This window comes from Alosa alosa, chromosome 8, assembly GCF_017589495.1.
Source record: "Alosa alosa isolate M-15738 ecotype Scorff River chromosome 8, AALO_Geno_1.1, whole genome shotgun sequence".
NCBI classification, from domain to species: domain Eukaryota; kingdom Metazoa; phylum Chordata; class Actinopteri; order Clupeiformes; family Clupeidae; genus Alosa; species Alosa alosa.
In genome coordinates, this window is record NC_063196.1 from 9,236,632 (window position 1) to 9,260,108 (window position 23,477).

The 23,477-nt window shown below is 42.0% G+C and overlaps 1 protein-coding gene across 1 annotated transcript in view; it reads left to right on the forward strand.

The window, feature by feature from the left end:
• The first annotated feature begins 17,988 nt into the window (after positions 1-17,988).
• The window catches only part of esr2a (estrogen receptor 2a), a 40,093-nt gene continuing 34,604 nt past the window's right edge, over positions 17,989-23,477 (forward strand). Inside the window, 1 exon segment of the mRNA XM_048249986.1 lies at positions 17,989-18,275. The gene's annotated coding sequence lies outside the window, so the exon portion shown is untranslated.

Below are 23,477 nucleotides of genomic sequence, written 5' to 3' on the forward strand. Positions count from 1 at the left end.
ACCCTAGTGGACTGGAGTTGACCTAAAATGCTTTACCACATTAACCAAATACCAGTTTATCCCAAACCTTCATAAAGCATGCTAATACAAGGTACCGACACAAAAGAAAAGGGGGGGCTGAGGATTAGTACACTCATCGACCGCTACACTAGCAACAGCCTAGCAACCACATTCACAGTTAAAACCTAGCAACCAACATCATTAACCTAGGAACCAGCATAGCAACCACCATAACTACTCTAGCAACAGTCAGTTGTCATTAACTTTGACTCCCGTCAACTGTTTCCTCTGCCCACAACTGTTTCGAAATAAGTCATCACTACAATAATTCTATTTTAAAAAATTAACAATTTTAACCATCCAACTATTTAACTGTTCAGCCTTTCAAACTGTCAGTTGTCATCAGCTATGACTCCCGCCGACTGTTCGTCTGCCCACAACTGTTTCAAAATAAAAGTACTCACTACAATAATTCCCTATTAAATAACCTAACCATTTTCACTATCCAACTATTTAACTGTTTAGCCATTCCAACTGTCAGTAGTCATCAACTACAACTCCCGCCAATTGTTTTCTCTGTCCTTAACTTCAACTTCAAAATAAGTCCTCAATACAATAATTTGCTATACAATAATTTAACTATTTAAACTACTCAACTATTTAACTGTTCGGCCATTCCAACTGTCAGTTGTCATCAACTATGACTCCCTGCCAGCTTTTTTCTGAATCTGAACTCCATCTTTTTACTTGGATTATATTTTAGACAATATTCAACAATATTTTATTCAGCATCAATTTTTTTATTTTCATGCACTCATAATTCCCTGGAATTACATTCTCTAGTTGAAGCCTATTATTCATGTCACATATTGTGTGTTAGTGTAGGCTACATATACGACGGAGTATTAGGGCCACACATGAAGACAAAAAATATTTTTGCCATGGCGAGATTAAACTCGATATGTTGACTCTAAAGTCATGCATTTCGAGAATAAAGCTGAAATATCATATCTACTTTAATCTCGACGTGTCGACTTTAAAGTCGACATGCTGACATTAAACTCGAAATAAAGTTTAAACAAAGCCTACAGTTTAAGCTATGTAGCCTACACTAACACACAATATGTGGCATGAATAATAGGCCTACTTTAAATAGGTGTTATTTCAGATAGATTGCTAGATTTCAGATAGATTGCGTCTTCTCATTGCCGTCATCGCGAAGCGCTGTATCTCGCGGTTATACCATGCACTATTATATAGCTATAATAATACATGTTTCCAATGATATCATGTTTCTATAGTAGGCTACAGAATGTTATTTCACTCTGTTTTACGTGGGTAAGGCCACCGCACATCCAAATAACTGCCCTCATGACCCACAGGCCGTCACTCTCCATAGGTTAACATGGCAAAACAATTTTTTCTAAAACTGCTTTTCCATGTCTCACCTGCAATACATATAGGAGGCTATAAACACAGATATGTATAAGTATATAGGCCTATACTCTTTTGATCCCGTGAGGGAATATGTGTGCATTTACTTAGAATACATGGGGTTGCCTGGTCGGGATGACAGCTTCATTCGTCCCTCCATAGACATTTAGCAGTTTGCATCCATTATAAACAAACATGCAATGTGAATGTCTGGGATTGGGGAGCACTTAGTATACCTAGTCTAGTGCATAAGCATGAAGTTGAACCTTAGATGAAAAACACTATTTAATAATAATAGGCCTACAATAAATAAATAAACCGCTAATGATGTTTACTTTTGACCATCGCATTTATCGCCTGTAACTACGTGATAACAGGAAAGCATTTGGCTGAGCAACGGAGGTTAATATGTTCTATGTTTTGTCCACATGATGTAGGCCTATGTCTAATCATTGTTGCACTCGAAGAAAACTGCAATGTTTCATTCGTCCTCCCTTTCAATCGTCCGGCCGGTCAGTTCTCTCTCCAAACTAACTTTATTCTCAAAATGTTGAGTTTAATGTCGACACGTCGAGATTAAAGTCGACATGATATTTCAACTTTATTCTCGAAATGTCGAGTTTAATGTCGACATGGCGACTTTAAAGTCGACATGTCGAGTTTAATCTCGCCATGGCAATTTTTTTTTTTTTTTTCTTCATGTGTGGCCCTAATACTCGTCGTAGGTCAGAGACCCGTCAGATAAACAGAGTGGATGTAGTTGCATTACAGTGTGGTCACATAGGCCGAGATAAATGTCCCCTCTCCCCACTGCCTCGGGCCGCTGGCAGCAACAAACCGATCAGGCGAGGCCGAGATGATGATCAAGTTTATCGTTGCCTATGCCTACCATAGGCCTAGTGAAACTTCCCTTCACCAAGTTCAGTCCGAAATAATTATTCACAAGAAAAATAGTTTGAACGTAAACCCGACGTAGGCTACGGGAATGACACTTTTGCGCCAAATTTATAGGAGTCATTGCAGATGAAAAGGAGTGCGTCATTGACCGCAGTTACATGCAGGGAGTAACCCGGTTTTCAACAGCAATATTCGTTTTGCGCACGAGTTGTGTAAACTCATTCTGATGGCATCAATCAATTTAATCCGGTATTTGGCGCAAACCGAATATCGCTGCTACATTTAAAGCCCGAATATTCCCTGCATAACTATGGTCATTTTGTACGGTGAATTGAATGGACACATTTAGATCGAGCTTGGTAAGTCATTGCAATAGCCTATAATAATAGGCCTACCATTTCGTTACTGCATTAACCATAGTGATGTTCTTATTGAAAATTTAAAAATACTAAAATTAAAAAGTAAATTGCATTGTGGGGCTGTCAAATGATTATTGCAATCATCATTGCAAAATCACATAAAATCCCCAGGCTACTTGGAACATCTCTTTAAATTGTGCTCAAATACATTTCTATGGAAGATGCTAGCATGGCGAGCTGGTTTAGCCAAGGCCTAAAGATCATGAAGGATAGTATGTAAGACATTGAGCCATGAGATGTGCAGTTTGAAGCCCTTAAAAGACGTGCACTGCTAATTTACTCAGTTATTTTTATTAAATTCATCTTGAGATGTTTTAAGTTTAAATTTCAGCTCAGTGAAACACTTAGAATTGTAAATCATAAGTCATAGGACAACCTATATAGGACAGTAATTAAGGAAGAAAAATGAACCTGCTGCAGTGTTAAATGCGATGTGGTTGAAAATTTGGGTGCACCAAACTTTTGTGCTGGTGCACCTAAGAAAAAAAGTTAGGCGCACCAGTGCAAAAAGTTAGTCTGGAGCCCTGACGGTTTTCACTGACCATATCTGCGCTGGTGTCGACTACCCCTCACCATGCCTTAGTTATGCTGCTATAGCATAGTGCTGTCATGGACTTTTCATGTGTCACGCCGTACAACCCCACCCCCCCTCTCCCCTTCTCTCTCTCTCTCAACTCTCCCTCTCTTGCCTATTCTCACTATGGTATGTAACAATATATAGTACCACTGATTACTTATTGACATTAACCATTTTGATTTTCAGTAATACTAACCCACTCTACATCTCTCTTTCTTCCCCCTTACTGTACCTCACTTGTGAGGTGTATCATCACCAGTCATCAACCATCCGTGTGTTGGCCCTCCTCTCACCCATCTCACCTGAAGTCCCATCCTCGACTGCCCTATTACTGTCCCCCTATCTGGATTCCTGGCCCGTCCAGCCTAGCGACCCATCACCTGCCTATGACAACTCTGCCTGGATTCCTGACCCGTCTGCCGACCCACCACATGCTCCTTGACAACTCCCTTCCCCTGGACAATTCCAACGCTGGACTATTTGAACTTTCTGTCACTAAATCAGGATTAATGAATATCATACGGGATACGTAATCATCCCACCTCTTGTAACTTTTAGCTCAGGTGCTTTTAACACCATGTCTTATTCGCTACACCTGACTATCATATGCATTTGTCATGTATACAGACCTTACTATCCTGTACTGACCCTAGGCAGATGGGTCAGGCCCTTGAGTCGTGGATCTGCTCGAGGTTTCTTCCTATATGTATCTCCAATTCTAGGGAGTCCTCGCCCCTGTTACCCATGGGCCTCTCTCTTTCTTTCTTTTCTTTTTTTCTCCTTTTTTTACTTTTTTCTCTGATTGCCTACATTCTGTAAAGCGCCATGATACATGTGTAATGTTTTGGCGCTCTATAAGCACAATAAATTGAAATTGAATAAAATTGTCTCACTAGACCTCCATTGCCACATCAGACTGTAAAACCAAGATTTATACTCTAGAAAAATGGATTTTCATCCCATGCTGTATTTTATTTTGACATTTGCAAAATAATGTTTACAGACATTTCTTATTCTTATCTCATGCTGTATTTTATTTGACATTTGCAAAATAATGTTTACAGACATTTCTTATTAAACTACAAAAACTAGCTTGGCAGAATTGTTCAACAAATTCATTAAGACATGAATACATTATCTAGAGAAATAGCAGGGAGTCAAATACTTTATTATACAGGGGTGCGTTTCCCAAAACCATAGTTGCTAACCTGTTAGCAACTTAGTTGGTTGGCAATGGGAAATTGCAGTGCAACCAACAAAGTTGCTTACTTAGTTAGCAACTATGATTTTGATAAACGCGCCCCAGGTAAGCAAAACAAGCACTTGTTCATCTAGGAGAAGTTGCTGTTTAGAATGCCCCAGCTCAGCCACACCACACACACCGAGTTACAAAAATTGGGAGGTGCACATCTTCGCAACGCACCCCTAAAATCTGAGGCGTGCCAGTGAGAATGACATACCATTTTGATGTCATACTGGCGTGGCATGTGCACGGACAGCAACGGCAGGTATAGATCTACTTTTGAGCAGAGATGTAAAAGTCCTGCCATGTATTGGTTCCACTAATTAGCTGGTCTACCTGGCTGAGAAGATGTGCTAATTAGAATCAGCTGATTAAGTGAATGGTTGGAACACAAATGTGGCAGAACTTAACTTTCTGAAGCTGGTATTTTACACCTCTGCTTTTAAGCAACTTTTATTCCCAGATCCAGTAGGAATGAGTAAAATATCAGTTTGGACAACAGGATATTAATGTCTGGTGAACGCAGGCGAATCTGAGGGCATGCATTTGCTCTGCAGATCCACCTGGTCACCTTCCCCTTGAGACCCATTTCCTATATGCCAAAAGTCAAAGTCAAAGTCAAAGTCAGCTTTATTGTCAATTTCTTCACATGTTCCAGACATACAAAGAGATCGAAATTACGTTTCTCACTATCCCACGGTGAAGACAAGACATATTTGACCAATTTTAAGTCCATGAACAAACATAACATTCAAGTAAACAAAAAGTAAGTAAATAAGTAAATAAGAGGGCACATATAATAATGAAAAAATAAGAGCAGCAAAATTTTGTCCAAATTGTGCATAGACAGTCAATAAAATACTAGTGCAAATACTGTAAAATACTATAAAATACTGTTTGACCTAAGTAATAAAAGAAAGTGGCATAGTGGTGCAAGTTATGTAAGAGCAGCAGAAGTGTTGTGTTTTCAGGACAACAACACCAAGTTGTAAAGTGTACAAGTGTGCAAGTGTTCAAGTGTGCAGGTGGAGTAGTGCAGGCGTGACCATTGTGGGTCCAATGTCCAGGATGTTATGTAGCTGAGGGTGGAGGGGAGAGGAGGGAGAGAGTTCAGCATCCTTACAGCTTGGTGTATGAAGCTGTTGGTGAGTCTGGTAGTCTTGGGGAGGCGCAGGCTTCTGTACCTCTTCCCAGAGGGCAGTAGATCAAACAGATTGTGAGCGGGGTGACTTGCATCACTCACAATTTTGGTCGCCTTCTTGGGTGAGGTGGGTGGTGTAAATGTCCTTCAGGGAGGGGAGTGAAGCACCAATGATCCTTCCAGCTGTGTTCACCCAGGAACCAATCACAACTGGAGTGGGCTTTATACCATGACAGGTGAGTAGGCTATGATTAGGTGTACAACCAATGGCTGCACTGATCAAATTAGTGTTAAACATAGACAGTATAAGAAATGGACAGAGTCAGTCTGTAGGATTTGAATGGAGAGAAGTCAATGTGAACCAGTTTCCTGTTGGGCACTGTTTACTGCACAGCCTCAAGATTGGTATGGTGACATAGACGTGATGTTGAGCAACAGGCTGAAACACGATAACTTGTCTGGTAGCCGTGCCCAGAAAATTGAGTTTGTGCAGAGTTGAGTTTGAGTGCAGATTTCCGACATAGTTCCTTCCAATCCAATAAAACATCACTTAATTTGTTTTTCTCCCATGGGCTCTCCCCCAAATTGCTTTTGAGCTATTCAGACAACTTGTTTAGGTACTTCCCTCCTGTGCAACTGAAAGTTGCTTGCTCATGACATCATTTTTAGCATAAGTTTAGAAAAACCTTTATTACAGGGCCGTGCAATGGTTATGGAGGTTATTGAGTCAGTCATGCAGTGTTTTTCAATGGTCTGGGGGGTATTCCAAGTACGTGGTTTAGTGACAAACCTGGGTAAGTTTACTCAAACTAAGTGGTAAACCTCCTACAACAAGAGCCCTATCCCATTGTTTTTTTAGGAGAATGAAGCCATACAGCTCTTCTATTAGGAGGTTTACCACTTACTCTGAGTTAACTTACCCAGGCTTAGGTGAAAGTAAGCCGGTACTGGCCGGTACGGAGTACCACTAAAATATTTGGAGAGGGTACGCCGTACCGGAAAGAAAACTATACTGTCTCTGAAAAATATAGCACTTTCAGCATGACAACACAACTGCTAACGTCAAATTACCAGAAGCAACCACGTTTCCCCAAAATATATTTCATATACATCGTTCTGAACTGTATCTGAATTGTGTCTAAACCTCCCGTGCAGCTGGACAGACAACGAACAAGCTATAGCGCGCGTACAGTAGCCTACAGTAATTGCGCCAACGTGCACTGGGATCCAAAGTGTTTTAGCAGACGGACGTTTCTTGGAAAACTCCCAAATAAAAAAAAAACATACAGGCTAAAGAAAAATATGTTGATGTTTTCAATAGCCTATTCTGGTTTTATGTGTGCAGAGTTTTGCTGGAGAGACAAAGAGACAGACAAAGCGTGTAACGGTTTAACCAGATCTTGCGCAGCAATAATGAAAGTGTTTTTAGCGGACAGAAGTATGTTGCAGTCTCCCAAATAAAAAAAGGCATGACTCAAAGAAACGTGTTTCATGATATACAGTAGCCTATATAAAAAACATTGATTGGAAGTGGGAGCGAGCAGAGTAACTAGGTTAAATAAATAAATAAATAAATAAATGTTGAAATTAAGTGTTTGCAATTTATTCATAATCAAAAACAGATGCAGGTGGGTTAAAGAGTGATACTAGAGTGATAAGAAGTCCTAGTGAATGCTTGATAAGTAGACAGTAAATAAACAAATAAATAAATAATAAATAATTAGGCTAAGTGAAATTGTCGGCGCGCGCTCTGGGCGCGCATTATAACTCTATATCATAGTACCACCAAGAAATAAAAACTACTTACGTACTACGAATACCACCCTGGACTGTTGGTAAGAAATAAATCGAAAACAATCGGTTCTACCAAGCTGGAGTTGCTGCAGCCAACAGCTAGAGCCCCCAACCGATTGTTTTCGGGGTTTTTTTCGTACCGAGAGTACTCGGTAACCTTGAGAAACAGAAATCTATTTGAAAATAGCTGGAACAAAAAGGTTGTATCAGCGATCAGGCCCAAAAAAGGCCCAAAAATAAATGATCACATTCATCTACTGTAATCTTTAACAATCCGCTAGCTGCCTGCCCCATAAGCAGAATGTTGAAAAAACACGTCTCTGTAGGCAGCCTAGGCTCCGAGATCTGTAGGCTACACAAAAACAATTGCTACCAACAAGGGTTGGCAACCACTCAAAGGCAAAATAAAGTGTTTCAACCAACCGACGAGATGCGCGTTTAGGAGAGTTTTAATTGCACGGGAGGGAGGAGGAGGGAGTAGCGAGCTGTTTGTTTGAACATCAACAGAAGTGACGTATCCCAGCTATCGCTGATACAGACCCATGTGATCTTGCATTTTCAGGTCCAGTAGAAAAGGAGAAGATCTCAGCTGCATTGGGGAATTGATGTCCCACCTGAGTCACATTATTTATATCAACTGGCAGCACAAAGTAATAACAACACCAGGTCATGCCGTTGGCACATAGGGGATAGGACCGCAATTAATCTGGCACGGAGTAGCCTGGCAAATCCAGACCCTGGTAATCTAGAAAGATAAAGGGTCTGGCCACGAACAATGTAATGGCCCAACTCGAGGGGCAGCAACAAGCATGCATTTAAAAATCTCACTGCACACAATTGGATAACACTAGACCAGGGGTGTCAAACATACGGCCCCACTCTTGTAGAGAATAAATTTCTGAGGTTGTCAGAAAAAAAGTAAATCTCTAGCCCATTCCAGTCAGGAGTTGTGAGTTTTCAAAGAAATAACCGAAATGCTCAATTCAGCCGCTAGGAGCAGCCAAAAAAGTTGTCACTCAGTTTTACGATAGCATACGCGCATTCAAGTCGAAACTGTCACTCTGGGAGACACAGCTATCGGTGACACCTCAGAAAAAAAGTAAATCTCTAGCCCATTCCAGTGAGGAGTTGTGAGTTTTCAAAGAAATAACCGAAATGCTCAATTCAGCCGCTAGGAGCAGCCAAAAAAGTTGTCACTCAGTTTTACGATAGCATACGCGCATTCAAGTCGAAACTGTCACTCTGGGAGACACAGCTATCGGTGACACCTCTCATTTCCCATGTCTCACAGATATGTGTGCGACTGGACATAGGCCTAATGCTGATTTGGATCAGTACAAAGACAGGATAACAGCTGCCGGAGTTCGAGCGGATATATATATATATATATATATATATATATATATATATATATATATATATATATATACTTTATTGATCCCTAGGGGAAATTCGAGGGCACAGTAGCATACAGACAACACACACAAACATTCAATACAGCAGAAAAAGTAATTAAAAGTATATAATATAAAAAAACACAACTAAGCAATAAGGACTGTAGAAGATAAAGAATATACTAAATATACAAAATACAAATTATACTAAATAAAACTCAATCAAAATCAATTCTAAAAAACAGTATCCACATAGTGTGGGTGAATAATCAATCAGGTGTGCTTGCAATGACTGAAGCAGGGATTGAGCCTGTGGTTCTCAGTGCATAAGGTAAGGTAAGGTGCTCTGTGTGAATGAGTGTCATGGTGATGGTGCAAATGAGTAAGTCAAACAGTGCAACAGTGCAAGAATAAAGTCTATATATATCTATATATAAATAACTATATTAAGAAAGGTATGTGGCATGGAGGGAGGGGTTGTGCATGTGTGCTAATACAGCACGCAAACAGTGAGGCAGAAGACAAATGTAAAGTGACTAGTGGACAGACAGTTCAGGACATTGGAGGTGGTGAAGAGGCAGACAGACTATGCGGAGAAGTCTATTTCTCCTCTTCCCTTAAGTGATGCATTGAACAGTTCAATGGCCCTGGGGATGAATGACTTCCTCAGTCTGTCTGTTGTGCAAGGCAGTGAGCGAAGTCTCCAGCTGATCAGGCTCTTCTAACAATAGTGCTATGGAGTGGATGACACTCATTGTCCAAGATGTTGATCAGTTTGTTCAGGGTCCTTTTGTCAGATATTGAAGTGATGCACTGTGATGTTTTTGTCAGATATTGAAGTGATGCACTCCCACTACAGAGCCAGCTTTCCTTACCAGCCTGTCAAGTCACCCCGCATCCTTCTTCTTTGTGCTTCCTCCCCAACATACCACTGCATAGAAGAGGACGCTGGCAACAACAGACTGGTAGAACATCCTGAGGAGCTTGCTGCACATGTAGCGGTCGATGAGTGTACTAACCCTCAGCCCCTTTGTGCCGGTACCTTGTATTAGCATGCTTTATGAAGGTTTGGGATAAACTGGTATTTGGTTAATGTGGTAAAGCATTTTAGGTCAACTCCAGTCCACTAGGGTGCAATGGGGTGTGCCATATCACACTCCTGGTCGGTAGGCAGGATAAGAGAAGGAGTTGAGGATCCTACTTTGAACTCCATTGTCTCCATGCCTGAACACCTGCCTGCTTTGTTCTTTTCCTTTCAAGGTAAAGTCACTATTTTCTGATGGCTTTTAAACTGATGTTGAATTGTCAATGTGTATTTAAAATAGTCGAATGATGAGAGTTTTGCTCCTCTGTGAACAATATCTGTTAAGGTTGCAATGTTTGTTTGAGCATTGTTTGAGTAATGAGCTGAGCACATGGTATTGATATGCAGCTTTATCAGTTGATGTTAAGTACATTTTGGTGACTGGATTTGAAGTGATGATTGTATGTTGTGTTGGGAGATATATGTGTTTACATCTATGTAGTGGTTGTGATTAATTGGGCGCTAGTTGTAATGGGGGACTTATCCTTTGTCTGTGCAATCATTGATGTTACGGTATTTTGTGGGATGTGTTAATGAATGGAAATGACCATGAGTCACAAGGATTTAGGAAATTATCCTTTTAATGCATATTTTTATATTGATCTTTAATAAAAGGAACTCCATTGTCTCCATGCCTGAACACCTGCCTTCTTTGTTCTTTTCCTTTCAAGTGTAAAGAACTTGGTTTGTGCTGGCCCAAGTTCCCCTAGGCTTGCGGTCGGCTACACACACATTGATGGAGCGCAGCCTCCTTAGGAAGTACAGCCTGCTCTGCCCTTTCTTGTAGAGTGCATCAGTGTTGGCTGACCAGTCCAGTTTATTGTCCAGGTGGAGACCCTAGGTGCTTACCACCTCGACATTGACCCCATCAATGGAGACTGGTAGCAGAGTGGGCTTAAATCTGATCAGATTTTAGGTTTTCAATGAACTTGAGAACGAATTTGCCTTTTTTCTCTTGCCATTTACAGTCAAGGCTTCTGATATGCCCACTGACATCTAACTCGAGATAATTGACTTGCAATGTGATTCCGATATGAGCAGCGTCGGTGGCCTTAGACACGTTCTATCAATATTGCCAGGGTACTCCAAATTAACATCCCTGGCCGCTAAGGTTTTATCCATGTTTAGGACTACCCATCTTTGAACAGGAGTTCACTGTTATTAACATTAGCCTACCTTACATATTACATAACAGGTTTCAAACGTAGGCCTACACTTGAATGACATTGTGAAATGTGCTACTCAGGATTTTAAACCTGATATTGATGCCCTTGTGAAGGCTAAAAGATGCCAAGTTTCAGGAGCCAGCAGCAGCCAAAAGACTTCAGTGAGAGAAAGCGGGGGGAGAGAGGTTAATCAGCATGAAGGCGGATGAATATTGTACATTTACATTTTTAATGTAGAATGTTTACTTTCTTCATAGCTCACACTTGAGTTTAGCGAGTTGGTTCAGGTGGTCAGGTTTAAAACTGTATCCACTCAACTATATAAAAATAAACCAGTTGTGTGTCACGGTTGCAGTGTGGAGAGCTGGACCGAGGCGCAGGGCAAGTTGAGATCGAGATACACTTAGTGAAAACAGGAATCTTTATCTACCGGCACACTACAGCAAACCACGAAACATCACAATAAGACTAATAACCAAGGCGCTGAGAGGAGAGAGAGGGTTTACATACACAGGGTAACAGGGCATTGGGTGGACAATGATCAAGGTAAAACAAGACAGGTGGAAACCATAATTAAACTAACAGACTAATTAACAGAGGACTGGGGGTCAGGCAGGGACGGGCGGTCAGAGCTGAAGCCTGAGTTGGAGCTGGATGGGAGGCGGATCGGGAGCCAGATCCGGGCCGGGAGCAGGGACTGGGGCTGGAGTCTGAGCAGGATGGGGAGTGGGGAGCATGAGCGGCACAGGAGCCTGACTGGGGGCTGGAGATGGAGCTGGAACCGGAATCTGACTGGAGCCAGAACCGGAATCGGGACTGGAGCTGGAGTTACCGGAAGAACTGCTGGCCCAGGGCGTTGGGGAGCTGGGACTGGAGAGGACCTGGTCCATCCTCCTCAGAGGACCAGTCGTCCTCAGTGGTTTCCCCTCCTCTTCATCCTCCCAGAACAGCTCAGGGCATTAGGTGCAGTGGCAAGTTGGACTCAAAATCAAAAAACTTGCCTTCTTCCATGTTTGTCGGTCGGTTATTCTGTCACGGTTGCAGTGTGGAGAGCTGGACCGAGGCGCAGGGCAAGTTGAGATCGAGATACACTTAGTGAAAACAGGAATCTTTAATACGAAGGCACACTACAGCAAACCACGAAACATCACAATAAGACTAATAACCAAAGACTGAGAGGAGAGAGAGGGTTTACATACACAGGGGTAACAGGGCACAGGTGGACAATGATCAAGGTAAAACAAGACAGGTGGAAACCATAATTAAACTAACAGACTAATTAACAGAGGACTGGGGGTCAGGCGGACGGGCCGGTCAGAGCTGAAGCCTGAGTTGGAGCTGGATCGGGAGCCGGATCCGGAGCCAGATCCGGAGCGGGAGCAGGACTCGGGGCTGGAGTCTGAGCAGGATCAGGAGTCGGAGCATGAGCCGGCACAGGAGCCTGACTGGGGGCTGGAGATGGAGCTGGAACCGGAATCTGGACTGGAGCCAGAACCGGAATCGGGACTGGAGCTGGAGTTACCGGAAGAACTGCTGGCCCAGGGCGTTGGGGAGCTGGGACTGGAGAGGGACCTGGTCCATCCTCCTCAGAGGACCAGTCGTCCTCAGTGGTTTCCCCCTCCTCTTCATCCTCCCAGAACAGCTCCCAGGGCATTAGGTGCAGTGGCAAGTTGGACTCAAAATCAAAAAACTTGCCTTCTTCCATGTTTGTCGGTCGGTTATTCTGTCACGGTTGCAGTGTGGAGAGCTGGACCGAGGCGCAGGGCAAGTTGAGATCGAGATACACTTTACAGGAATCTTTAATACGACGGCACACTACAGCAAACCACGAAACAATAAGACTAATAACCGACAAAGACAGAGGGTTTACATACACAGGGGTAACAGGGCACAGGTGGACAATGATCAAGGTAAAACAAGACAGGTGGAAACCATAATTAAACTAACAGACTAATTAACAGAGGACTGGATGAGACCAACAAGACAATAACGGGGAACAGGTGTGGAAACAGAAACGGAGGGAAAACAAAGCACAGACGAAATAAGGAGATGGGGCGGAGACAAAGACAGGTGACAGGCAGGTAAACACAAAGCTCATGGGGAACAAACAAAGGAGCACATGGCACCGGACCCTTAAGCGCTTTCAGATATAACCTCCGGAGTATATGCGGAGATTTGTCAAACGGAGGTCCTACCCTTCGGATGATTCAGATATCATGCTAACCTGCTGACCATATACTGACCTTTATAACGGACGAGGGCCTATGTGTGAACGCACATACACGCATTACATTACAGAATCTCCGCGGTGGTTGTCGAAAGTGAGGGGTGGGGGCTTGTAGAGTTCACAAGATGCTTTGACATGACGCAGAATATATCGCGCCGCTGCCTGTCACAGCTGCTTTTGTTTACAAAGTGTAGCCTATGCATTATGTAGGCTAAAGAAGAGAAATCTATTGTGCGAGGGCTAATACTTGGAGTAGGCTAGTCACGTAAGACTTGAAATTGACCTACAGTATTTTTGTATGTGTGCTTCTAATAAACACATTTATCTGTTTTCAACGTTATGTACCAGAATTACTTGGCTATAGAACCCCAAATCTGGTTTGCGTTGGAGAGAGAGGGCATGCACAAACTTTATGGTAGGCTACCAGCCAATTCAGCAGGCTAACTCAAGACTTAAAGGCCATCATACAACGTTTTTAAGCAACAAACAAAATACTAACATAACAGTGAAGTTGTTCGTTTTTTCATGGTTTATTTTTTCCAAAAGCATCCTCTCCCCATGTGTCTATTGCATTTACGCAAGGAGCTTGGAACAAAGTTCGGTTTTCTTCGTTTTCATTTTCTCTAGGCATATATGCTCAACAAATATCTGCGAGCTCAGCAGGTCATGAGAAGGCTATCAATGAACAGAAAACCGTGTTGGCTAACAATTTATTAAATACTCCTGTTATTATCGTCAACGACGTCGCTTTAGGCTACTGCCTTTTCAGCGCCTTCTGCTTATCTCGCACAGTCTTTTGAATTTGTTTGGCCTTGCCATGCAGTTGTAGGCTACAACGTGCCGTTCCCTTCATGTGTTCTATCAAAATGTTGTATGCCCTCATGGACAGTAGCTCTGTGATGTCTGCATCTTTCCAGGTCGAAGATTTTCTGGACGCCACTCCATCATAACACTGGCATTTAAGTCAGATCTAACCACATGGACGCACGAAAGAAACGTCACCAACACGCCCTCTCACTAGGTGTGAATTTTAACCGCATGTTCTACGCCTCGCTCAGACACACAGCACATTTACATAATGTCTGGAGGAAATACTAGGGGGGGAGTAGTAGAACAACCGGCTAAATTCGGACTTCCATATGACCGGTAATGTTGTTCAGATATACGGCCCCACCGTTTAACATCGGCAGAACCTCCGGTCTTACACGTATGTATGAAAACGCTTAGTATGAGAGTGAAATGCATTTTATTTCAATTCCACTGGCCTCTGTGAAAGAAATGTGTAATAATCTAATATAGATTCCTTGTGAGCAGTGATTATGTAGGCTCCAAAACTGGCTGAAGGATAAAGCATAGCCTACTGAAAAAAACAAAGCTAAAGATTTGGAGTTGACAAAGGTTATTTTGCAATTATTTCACTGGTCCGGGCCCCTTGAGATCAGATGGGCTGTATGTGGCCCCTGAACCAAAATGAGTTTGCCACCCCTGCACTAGACCATGTTTACTCTGAATGATTTCGGACTTCGACACAATCGGATAACACTACGACCAATGTGTACTGTCCTCCAACGTTGCAGTGCTGTCTTCATCAGTTTAGCTGGTTTCCTGGAATATTGGGGAAAAAGTAACGTGCATCATTGCTCATTGCCAGAGTGTCTCGCAGGGACAATTCCATTGTGCTCTCGCGAGAACTCTGGATTTCCAGGGTAGATGGGGAGTAGGACTGCAATTAATCAAATTAATCTGGCACATAGAGAATAGGACTGCAATTAATCAAATTAATCGTTTAATCGTCAATTATGATTATTTTGCTGCATTCTGTTTTGCAACAATGCTCTTGTTTTGTCTTGTCATAAATCTAACTGTTGCATGCATGCATGATATATATTTTTTATTTGTTTTTCAGTTATAAGTTATAATCATGAGTTATAATCATGATCTCAGTATATTGACCTTTAATAATCATGATTGTGATTTTTGCCGTAATCGAGTAGCCCTATTAGGAAGCACACACTTTGATGAAAATCCAAATTCGCACTGCAGTAGAGGTCGCTTTGAATGAAAGTGTGATACACTTTGAATACAGTTGATGAAATGAAATAAGCTATGCATGACTACACGGAAACTATTATAGTAAGAGGGCCATAAGAAAAAGAATGCATTGAGGAGCACAAGAAAAAATTTGCATTAGGGACACATACAGGAGGAACTCATTACAAGGACAAAGGTGTTATCCACAGGCATTATACATTGAATATAGTTCAGTTATTTGTATTGAATGCAGCATACAGTACATACAGTGGCATTGAGCCCACTGAAGGTAGGCTATGTCCACCCAGACTATAGTCAATCCCATTAAAGTCTTTGAATAGAGCAAATTTAAGATAATTAAATCCCTACCACCACCACCTCTACCACTTTAATTGTGCCCACCCAAAAATGTTGGTTGCATAACCCCTGTGTAGGACCAAGAAATAACCCACACTACCACAGTTGAGACACTTATTGAAATAACCCACACTACCACAGTGGAGACACTTATTGACAGTGTGCAGCAATATTCATCTCATATCCTCCTGACGTAGGCTAATAGATCGCTTTAGAAGACTAGAAGTATAAATGCACTAAAAGTGTTAAATAGAGTTAGATTGTTTTACACTGTGGCTAGACTAGACCAAACCCTCATATTTCCTATGATAATGTGTTAAGTTCTGAGTGGTTCCCCCAGGAGAGACAAGGACTGGCTATCGAAAAAAAAGCAAGTGTCTAATATTAATAGCCTACTATTATACTTGATTCAGTCTCAGTGCAGAAATGTCAGTAAAAAAGAAAAATCTTGTTTAAGATGATGTTACTTGCGCCAAAAACTGTTGATCTGCGAGATATTTTTGAATTCATAAACAGCATTGGGTTGAATAGTCCATCCTTGGTGAATCTTAGCCTACTGTTGCTGCAAATAATCACAGTTGCAGTCAATGTAGGAATTATATTTTCGTTTAGTCAATGTAGGAATTATATTTTCAAGGAAATATTGGGAACCCTTGTTTTTTTTGTCCACCTCATAGGCAGAGGTGGGCACAAATACATCAAAAACGATTTTGTTACAAATGACAAAATACTGATATGAAAAATGTATTTAATTAAAATACAAGTAATTAGTCATTTGGAAATACAAAAATACCCACACAATAATCATGGTATACTAACAAGGCATATTATTGAAAATGTATCCCCAAGAGACAAGAAATACTATTTTTGATTGGCTGGCAGGGGGCTATACATTTTGTACATTGGGGCACCTATGAAGTAGATCTGGTAAAAAAATGTAATCACCATCCCATATAAATGTAAACAATGATTGAACTGACAAGCAGGCTTTGCAACAGTGGAATCAACTGTAACAAAGCAAACCCACCATCATTTTCCGTAACCAATTAAAGAAGTACAACAAATTGAACAGGTCGGCCTCTTTTTTGAACTGAACTACATTTCCATTGTTGTGCTATAAATGCATGCCTACTGGCAACATGGGGGATAAACAGAATAGCAACCTATAAGGTGTTCCAATATACGGAATGAATTAACTTGGGAGAGAATTCCACTCCGGGAGGTCTTTGTCTCGGTCTCCTCCATTATTTCTGCAAATCAGGACACCTCAGTGGATGTTACTCCTTACATAAATCCTCATGTCAAATCCAAGTTTTAATACTGTCCTGTAGTAAGAATGAACATCAGCTATTAGGTAATCAAGGTCATGGGGTCAAAGGCCGTGGTCCTAATATTCTCCCTCATATCTTATCTGTATCGTTTTCAAATTTTAGTCTTGTAGACTTTGTCTACAGGGTGACAAAAATTGACATAAACAAACAAATTCGGTTTACACCCCATGTTGTCCTTACAGAAGGGTGATAAAGTTGACCATTTTGGCTCCCACAATTGACTTGTCTTTTTTTTTTTTTTTTTTCAACTTTACATGTTCAGAGGGGATCGTAATAGAGGAAAGTTGGTCACAATGTGGCATACCACAGTAAGAAAAATGGAAAATGGATCAACATTTCATGCTTTTCTTCCAAAAAGGTAATGAAATGTTTACAGTTGAATATAGGGAATTGCCCAAAGGATATCTCCAGGCACCCAGCCTATTCTTAAAACCAGATTCATTATATTTGATATTCAGATATTTGAGAAGTATTTAAGTAGTTGAAATACTCAAATACAATCCCTCAAAGTATTTTGTTACAAACTACATTTGAGTTTTTCCAATCCTGCAAAATACAAATGACAAAATACGCTAAAGTAATTAAATAGCCTACGTATTTTAAATACATATAATTGAAATACTGCCCATGTCTGCTCATAGGCTACCACTGACATGGAAAGCAATTTGTTGTGGTTGTTCTAGTTTCTAGTTGACACAACACAAACTTGAGATCGCCGCTCTCAAACTTTCTGTTATGGTGTGTTAAACTGTAAACGTCTATAGCTACCATTTATTTGTTTTACATTATGGGAAAAGTTGGGGGCCGGCTGAAACCATGCGGGTGTGGTTACTGACGTCGGCGACTGTGTAGGTCTATTTAATGTGACTGTTTTGTGCCCGCAGGCTGGGCCACAGCGGGTGCTGGCAGCTGGTCGTTCTGTAAACCGCTCCGGCAGGAGGCTGTGTCGCTCACTGCGCCTGACGTTTTCATTTGCATCAGTCTTTTCTATCGGGCTTTCAGAACTAACCCGAGCAGACGGTAGTTCCGCTTACCACAAAAAACGTAGGCTACAGTACTTGTGATTTAGGGGAAACTGGAAAAGGTGCAAGTACCGGTGTGTGTGAAGTTTGTGTAGCCTAGTTGGCCGACTTTTGGAGGGGCACGAAGAGGTTATGCTGTCTCTGCGTTGTTTTAACAGGTAAGGACGCATTTCACTGACGTCTATTCTTGACATAGCGTAGCATAGCCCATTTTTTGAAATGGCACATAGGCCTATAGCCTACAGCAGTCGTCTTCTTTCTCGATGCATATAGTTTATGTTTAGTTAATGTTTTTTTGGTAGACGTTTTTTGCCCAAAGCGACTCACAATGCATCGATAGGCTAAATATTAGATTATGCTATCATGAAAATGAACAGTTAGGCTACGTCATATGGACTAAATAAAGCAATAGCCTGTAGTAGCCTATATAGTCACCTTTGATATTAAACCATCTAAGAGCAAAGTCCAGGTAAAGTTGTTGCATCACGTAGCCTGTCGACACAGGGCGTTATTGGCTCTCGCCACCTCTTGCCTAACACAATGAGTTGAGTTTGTTTAGTTTTTGGGACAGTGCCGTTTGTGTCACCAAAATTCCCCGGGTTATAGAGTAGACTATTTAGCACACAAGTTAAGTAGGCTACGTTTTTTGTTCTCTAAATGTTATAACCACTTGTTGAACATGAATTTCTTGTACTTAAAGTAACCACTGATCTGACAGATTTGTTACAATTCATAAACTGGCAGTTTTAGGCTACACTTACCCAGCTTCAGTATAACGCTTAAATTGCACTTGAGTGTACCTTGCTTTGACAACTGTGAGCATGCCTGATGTCTCTGAAAATCAATTACTGCTGATAAATTTATCTGTGAATGCTTTGAACGTGCTCTGACTACGGTAATCCGTCCCATCCACTTATGCCTTTTGAGAGGTTTTATATTCTGCCTAACATCGTGTACTTTGAGCAGTTTTACGCAGGGTTGCTATACTGGTTAACTATTGAAATAGGGCTACAGTGTATGTTAATAACTCTAGGGCTACTGCAAATATTGGAAGTATATTACTGCTGTGTAAAGTACGTCAATACATTCCATCTATCCATGGAATTTCACATATTTGGAGATCAGATATTTACAGTAGTTAGGAGTTTCCTGGGCGCATGGACAACTTGTTCTTAAACAGTGATAAATGTCATCTGGTGCATTATCTGTTTTTAATATAATTTGCCAATTTTAGAACATCCAAGAGTGACATTGGTCTCCAAGCTGTTTTTGCCATTAAGCCTACTCCAATTTCTTAGTGATCTTAATTTATGACTCTGTTATGCTCGGAAATGGTGCAAATTCCGTTTGCGCAGGGAGTCGCCAGACGCTCGATTCGTGGGGGTGTTCGTTTCTTAAATATAGTCTGAAGGACGATTCCCTAAAAGTAAATGTGCATTGTGTAACTTTGCAGTTTGTCTCAGTGACCCATCTCTCTTTCTTTCTCTCTCTCTAGCTCGCGCGCGCTCTCTCTCTCTTTCTCTCTCTCTGTCTCTTTGTAAATATATATTTACCAAATATCACATTCACCATTGTGGGCCACTTAATTATTTGTTCTTCCTCCCTTTTTTGAGATCTTTGCACCAAGAGTGACGTTTCACAATATGTTGATGAAAAAAAGTAGTAACAGTAGTTTGCAACTCTAGTATTTTAAGCTTCTTATTGAAAATCACCTTGAATGAATCTGAATCACCTTGCTTTTTTATGTGTCTGTGCCTTACATGCTGCCTGGACAGGGAACCATGTTAATGGTGTTTGTGCTGAGTAAGTCATTTTCAACATACAGTAGCATTTGACCTTGTGTTAGAGATGCTGTGTCTCTTAGCCTGCATGATCAGGTTATATTCCAGTTCTTCCCCGGATAGCCTCAGGATCCTCCCGACTACCACCACCATAGCCCTGTGGTTCTGTTGTTCGGCACTTCCATAGTCCCGTTCACCATTCTCAGGCCTTAGGCCCTTTCTCTCACATGGACCAAGTGCACTCTTCTCCCACCTCATCCTGTTTCTTTTCTGGGAGGAGGGGGTGTGGAGGAGAGGAGAGGAGCGAAGCAGAATGGAGCAAAGCGGGGGAGCCGATAGGCCCGTGGCCTTGAGCTCAGCCCGGTCGGGTCCGGGGTACTGCATGTGCAGCTGGCCCCAAGCCCCCCACACACACACACACATGCACACACGCGCGCATGAAACCCCCTTAGGTTGTAGGAGTAGAGGAGTAACACAGCTTTGCTCTGTCTCGCATACTCATGCCTCTTCTAGACTCTCAAATTCTATATCTTCTCATGCTCAGTTAAGATGCTATAGAAATGCAATAACCGCCCTCCTCTCTCCCTCTCTCTGAGGAATGAGTAAGGTGGTGGCAACCCGTGGAGTTCCTTTCTCTCCTCCTTCTCCTTCTCCCTCTCCGCTTCCTCTCTCGCTTCCTCTCTCTCTTCTCCTGGCAGATTTGGACTGGAATTTTCTCATAGTATGGAAGTGGGAGAGGGTCTGGAGGAGATTTGGAGGGAGGGAGGGAGGGGGAGACGGAGAGAGGGAGGTGATGGAATGGCATTCAGCCTGCGGTCAAGGTCCTTAGAGGAGAGGAAAACCTCCCTCCGCGTCTCGGAGCAGTAGGCGAGAAAAAACGTCTGAGCCTTCGGAGGGAGGCTGGCTGGGCCGTGGTGGGGTGGGATGGGGCGGACTGGGGCGGACTGGGGCGTGGTGTGAACATGTGAAGTTGAATTCCCGGGAAGAACTCCCGGAGTGTTCTCAAGCTCTCCTTTTATAGACTCTTGAGGAGCGCCGGAGGCCGATCTGAAAAGCACCGAGAGAGCTTTTCACGAAGACAGACTGGGCGTGAAAGGATCACTCACTTTACTGTTGTTGTCTGGAATTCCACTGGTGCGCTAAATGCAGTATTGCCACAAGTGAGTTTATTCCCACTCATTTTTTCTGCATCACTTTAGCAGACCTTGTATGTGATTTAATCTAAAAATAGTTTTTCAAATTTCTGACTGGCATATCATGTCATCTGTATATCTTTCTGTTATTCTCCAGTCCGTTGCTTGTTATGGACCTCATGGACCTGGTTGCTACCTGGTCTATTCCTAGTAGCACCCAGCTCTATCTATGGTGCGGTGATGGTGAATCCAGGATGATTCAGACATGTGCAAAGAGTAGTTTCAATTTAAATGACATTGCGTAAAATTTGCGCAAGATTTATTTTTGTTACGCTTAAATGTTAAAATTGTATGCATGTTTTCTCAGGAAATATGTCAAACAGTCTTGCCACATGAAGTGTAAATGAGGCAAGGTCAGATAGTGTAGGCTGGTTGCAGATGGCAGGCCACTCAGTCTCCGTCCTCCTCAAACTATTCCTAAATGTGTCGGCAGAGTTGCACATGCTCGAGATTGAAATGTAGTGTTGATTTCTTGGACACAGACTACTAGAGAACCTCATTGAAGATCTCCACTAAACTCCACTTAGTTTATGACCTGGCTTAGTCATGGCATTGCCATAAATAGGAAATTTGTATTAGAAGCAAGCACTTTCTCAAGGCCTCTACTGATGGGTCGTCGGCATTCAAACAGGCTGCCCAATACATGTTCTTCAAATCTATTTTTGAGCTTTTTTGCCTTTATTGCAATAGAGCAGTTAAGAGGCTGACAGGAAGTGGGTGGAAGAGAGAGATGGGGTGGGATCGGGAGATGACGCATGTCGGACTCGAACCTGGGTCCCTGTGGCCCCTCCCCCATGTCAGTATATCTCAAACTAAAATATTCACAAACTAAATCATGTGAATCAGTGACCCATTCATTCAGTGTGATGGTGGTCAATTTTTTGTCAGCTGCACACGAGCAAGCCCATACATTTCGGTATCCCCCTGAAAAACAAGAACAACATACAGTCTGCATAAGAGCACCTGTGCACTAGTGGTCCATTCATCCTATGTGAAGTGATATGAACCATAGTCAGTCATCGTTACCCATGATGCTACCCTGCAACTTTAAAAATAGGCTGTGTACCTGTTGTTGTTATTGTCATGCTGTTGTTTTTGTGAATGAAAACAGCACAGGCAGAATGAATGACGCTGACTGTCCTTACTTTCTCCGGCTCTGTCCTCTCTCTCTCTCTCTCTCTCTCTTTCCCTCCCTCTCCCTCTCTTTCTCGGCTCTGTCTCGCCCTCCTTTTTTTACTTCTCCCCTCTCCCTCTTTACTCTCCCGGCTCTCCCTCCGACAGCGGTCAGCAGGGGGCTAGCGTTGCCAGCTCAAAGTCTGCGGTCCCAGAGGATCGGGAGCATGTCTACCCATTTTGTTGGATGTGCTATTGGTGGTGGTGGGAGAGGCAAGGAGCATGTTCCGCTCTTTTCATTTGCTATCTTCGGTGTAGGGTTTAAAAGGAGCCGAATGTTTCCAAGGCAACAACAGTATAAAGTATGTTGTGTCTGCCTGGAAAACAAAAAAGTGTTTTTATTATAAAAAGGAGAAGCATCTTTGCTTACCTCAGACACATTTACATCAAGCCAAGGATACAGTCAAAATGCCCTTTTTTGTTGTTAGGGCATATCAGATTCTGGTGTGGCCAAAAACATGTGTCTGAAAAAGGTTCTCATAGTTCTCATAGAGCAAAACTAGAGAATGCAAATGTTTGATTTATCCCTGAGTCCAATTATATGGTCTGTGTCTTGATTAGGTAGGACGAGAAAATACATTTCTCAAGGAGGATGACAAAGTTGGATTGAGTCACCTGGCTGAAAAGATCAGTAGGTGGGCTAGTGTAGGATGATCTTTAATAACATGTTAATTTGGCATCGTGGTAATGTGAGGAGATTAGTTCAGAATAGGATGTTGTAATGCACTCACTACCTCCTTTGTTTAATTACAGTTTTTGACGTTCCATCGAATTTAAAAGGCTCAATACCACCTCAAAAAGAAAATGAAAGTGATGATGTGTTTGTTGTGTTAACTTTGAGAGGAGGATAACTACCATAATTGTATGACCAAAGTAGACTGAGCCGTATTTATACTAGATGTACCATATAGGGGTACAAAATATGACCGCCTCTCAGTCCTGCACATTCTGTCTGCAAAAAATGAATCACACTTGTCAATTTGTCTCCATTTCCTACTCCATCCTCTATCCATCTTTTTGCAACTGTTGTGTATGTAAATGAGTGTGTGTGTGTGTGTGTGTGTGTGTGTGTGTGTGTGTTTATGTGTGTGTGTGTGAGAGACAGAGAGAGTGTGAGTGTGTCAGCCTTGTTAAAATGTATTAAGTACATTTCAACATCATCCTGCACCGCCAACCCCTTTGCTCAATACCACCATCAGAAAGTACATTTCAA